This window comes from Taudactylus pleione, unplaced genomic scaffold (assembly GCF_031769625.1).
Source record: "Taudactylus pleione unplaced genomic scaffold, aTauple2 ptg000593l, whole genome shotgun sequence".
Lineage (NCBI taxonomy): Eukaryota > Metazoa > Chordata > Amphibia > Anura > Myobatrachidae > Taudactylus > Taudactylus pleione.
Window position 1 is genome coordinate 397,842 of NW_028284995.1, and position 3,173 is coordinate 401,014.

The window sequence follows — 3,173 nt, forward strand, 5'->3', positions numbered from 1 at the left end:
TGTTTGAGTGCATTTTTCTTTTTTCCTTGAGTAGTGATCAGAATTTAATTATTTCAAATTTAAACAACATAATTTCTTAACATAGTTGAGTATTCAGTAGTAACTTCTAAATGATGAGAATGTTTATTTAACAACACGGTGCATAAATACAGCTTAAATATTGTTTTCATGTTGTCCATCATGATACTCTATTATGAAAAATTGAAGTAATCTAACAATGCTTCCTGACCACAATTTGTTAATACTTTTACTTAAATGTATAATTAAGGGTTATACAGTATAAAACACATATTTTCTTTTCATTTCATGCAATCATGATGACAGAAAAATATTGATAGTAAACCTTGTCTATCCATGCAAACATAGCTCAGTTGAGGTCTTAGTGACTTTTGCCACACACAGACTTTGCCGAAATAACTCAGTTGGGAGAGTGGTAGACTGAAGATCTAAAGGTCCCGGGTTTCAGCATGTTTCAGTACCTTTTTTCTTCTTTCCTTAAGCAGTTATCAGTTTTTAAGTATTTCAAATGTAAACAGCATCGTTTCTTAACATAGTTGAGTATTCAGTAGTAACTTCTAAATGATGAGAATGTTTATTTAGCAACACGGTGCATAAATACAGCTTAAATATTGTTTTCATGTTGTCCATCATGCTACTCTATTATGAAAATTTGAAGTAAACTAACTGCTTCCTGACCACAATTTGTTAAAACTTTTACTTAAATGTATGATTAAGGGTTTGTAATTTATATATTTACAGTATAAAACACATCTTTTCTCTTCATTTCATGCAATAATGATGACAGAAAAATATTGCTACATAACCTTGTGTAACCATGCAAACATAGCTCAGTTGAGGTCTTATTGACTTTTGCCATACACCGACCTTGCCAAAATAGCTCAGTTGGGAGAGCGTTAGACTGAAGATCTAAAGGTCCCTGTTTCGATCCCTGGTTTCGGCATGCTTGAGTGCATTTTTCTTTTTTCCTTGAGTAGTGATCAGAACTTAATTATTTCAAATTTAAACAACATCATTTCTTAACATAGTGGAGTATTCAGTAGTAACTTCTAAATGACGAGAATGTTTAATTAACAACACGGTGCATAAATACAGCTTAAATATTGTTTTCATGTTGTAAGTCATGCTACTCTAAGTATTATGACAATTTGAAGTAATCTAACAATGCTTCCTGACCACAATTTGTTAAAACTTTTACTTAAATGTATGATTAAGGGTTTGTAATGGATATATTTACAGTATAAAACACATATTTTCTTTTCATTTCATGCAATCATGATGACAGAAAAATATTGATACTAAACCTTGTGTAAGCATGCAAACATAGCTCAGTTGAGGTCTTAGTGACTTTTCCCATACACAGACTTTGCCAAAATAGCTCAGTTGGGAGAGCATTAGACTGAAGATCTAAAGGTCCCGGGTCTCAGCATGGTTGAGTACCTTTTTTCTTTTTCCTTGAGTAGTTATCAGTATTTAATTATTTCAAATTTAAACAACATCATTTCTTAACATAGTTGAGTATTCAGTAGTAACTTCTAAATGATGAGAATGTTTAATTAACAACACGGTGCATAAATACAGCTTAAATATTGTTTTCATGTTGTCCGTCATGCTACTCTATTATAAAAATTTCAAGTAAACTAACTGTTTACTGACCACAATTTGTTAAAACTTTTACTTAAATGTACGATTAAGGGTTTGTAATTTATATATTTACAGTATAAAACACATCTTTTCTCTTCATTTCATGCAATCATGATGATAGAAAAATATTGATACTAAACTTTGTGTAACCATGCAAACATAGCTCAGTTGAGGTCTTAGTGACTTTTGCCATACACCGACCTTGCCAAAATAGCTCAGTTGGGAGAGCGTTAGACTGAAAATCTAAAGGTCCCTGGTTCAATCCCGGGTTTCGGCATGTTTGAGTGCATTTTTTCTTTTTTCCTTGATTATTGATAAGAATTTAATTATTTAAAATTTAAACAACATCATTTCTTAACATAGTTGAGTATTCAGTAGTAACTTCTAAATGATGAGAATGTTTAATTAACAAAACGGTGCATAAATACAGCTTAAATATTGTTTTCATGTTGTCCGTCATGCTACGTTATTATGAAAATTTGAAGTAATCTAACAATGCTTCCTGACCACAATTTGTTAAAACTTTTACTTAAATGTATAATTAAGGGTTATACAGTATAAAACACATATTTTCTTTTCATTTCATGCAATCATGATGACAGAAAAATATTGATACTAAACCTTGTGTAACCATGCAAACATAGCTCAGTTGAGGTCTTAGTGACTTTTGCAACACACAGACTTTGCCGAAATAACTCAGTTGGGAGAGCGTTAGACTGAAGATCTAAAGGTCCCGGGTTTCAGCATGTTTCAGCACCTTTTTTCTTCTTTCCTTAAGCAGTTATCAGTTTTTAAGTATTTCAAATGTAAACAGCATCGTTTCTTAACATAGTTGAGTATTCAGTAGTAACTTCTAAATGATGAGAATGTTTATTTAGCAACACGGTGCATAAATACAGCTTAAATATTGTTTTCATGTTGTCCATCATGCTACTCTATTATGAAAATTTGAAGTAAACTAACTGCTCCTGACCACAATTTGTTAAAACTTTTACTTAAATGTATGATTAAGGGTTTGTAATTTATATATTTACAGTATAAAACACTTCTTTTCTCTTCATTTCATGCAATAATAATGACAGAAAAATATTGCTACTTAACCTTGTGTAACCATGCAAACATAGCTCAGTTGAGGTCTTTGTGACTTTTGCCATACACCGACCTTGCCAAAATAGCTCAGTTGGGAGAGCGTTATACTGAAGATCTAAAGGTGCATGTTTTGATCCCGGGTTTCGGCATGCTTGAATGCATTTTTCTTTTTTCCTTGAGTAGTGGTCAGAACTTAATTATTTCAAATTTAAACAACATCATTTCTTAACATAGTGTAGTATTCAGTAGTAACTTCTAAATGATGAGAATGTTTAATTAACAACACGGTGCATAAATACAGCTTAAATATTGTTTTCATGTTGTAAGTCATGCTACTCTAAGTATTATGACAATTTGAAGTAATCTAACAATGCTTCCTGACCACAACTTGTTAAAACTTTTACTTAAATGTATGATTAAGG

General features: G+C 31.4%; 1 non-coding gene across 1 annotated transcript; it reads left to right on the top strand.

Moving 5' to 3' along the window:
* Positions 1–1,866: 1,866 nt before the first annotated feature.
* TRNAF-GAA (transfer RNA phenylalanine (anticodon GAA)) lies at positions 1,867–1,939 on the top strand. Its single transcript has one exon. It is a non-coding gene; the product is annotated as a tRNA-Phe (tRNA).
* The last annotated feature ends 1,234 nt before the right edge of the window (positions 1,940–3,173 follow it).